Source organism: Benincasa hispida, chromosome 10, assembly GCF_027475165.1.
Source record: "Benincasa hispida cultivar pf3 chromosome 10, pf3_genome.v1.1, whole genome shotgun sequence".
Classification (NCBI taxonomy): domain Eukaryota; kingdom Viridiplantae; phylum Streptophyta; class Magnoliopsida; order Cucurbitales; family Cucurbitaceae; genus Benincasa; species Benincasa hispida.
In genome coordinates, this window is record NC_143487.1 from 35,240,340 (window position 1) to 35,240,996 (window position 657).

Consider the following 657-nt stretch of genomic DNA (forward strand, 5'->3'; position numbering starts at 1 on the left):
TGGTCATGGAGAAGATCCTCACGCTCACATAAAACATTTCTTAAAAATGTGTTACTCATTTGTGATTCCTGGAATGACCGCATAAGCGATCAGGCTATCTTTGTTCTCCTACTCTTTGCGTGATGACGCAAAACAATGGGTAAGCTCACTGGAACCTGGTGAAATCACAACTTGGGATAAGTTGGTGGAGAAATTTATGCAAAAATACTTCCCACCTACCACCAACAGAAGGAAGCGTCGAGAGATTATGAACTTTGAGCAAGAAGAAGCTGAAACCTTAAGCGCCGCATGGGAGCATTTTAAGGGATTGGTTAAAAATTGCCCAAACCATGGATTACCACTAACTATCCAGATGGAGAACTTTTATGGTGGATTGAATAGAGCATCATAGATGGCAGCCGACGTAGCTGCAGCTAGTGAAATTATGGATAAATCTTACACTGAAGCTAAGGAGATATTAGACCGCATTGCTAAGCACAACATGGAATGGGTGGACGATTCGTATGATGCAAGAGTTGACAGGAAGAAGAGATCTCAGAATGTTAATTCTATCGATTCCAACGCAATAGCCACACTATCTGTACAAGTGGCTACGATGACCAACCTTTTGCAGAACACATCGCTAGGGAACGCATCAAATCAACAGAAGGTGAATCA

The 657-nt window shown here is 42.2% G+C and overlaps 1 non-coding gene across 1 annotated transcript; it reads right to left on the reverse strand.

The window, feature by feature from the left end:
- Positions 1–232: 232 nt before the first annotated feature.
- LOC120089623 (small nucleolar RNA R71) lies at positions 233–336 on the reverse strand. Its single transcript, XR_005485296.1, has one exon. It is a non-coding gene; the product is annotated as a small nucleolar RNA R71 (small nucleolar RNA).
- Positions 337–657: the final 321 nt, after the last annotated feature.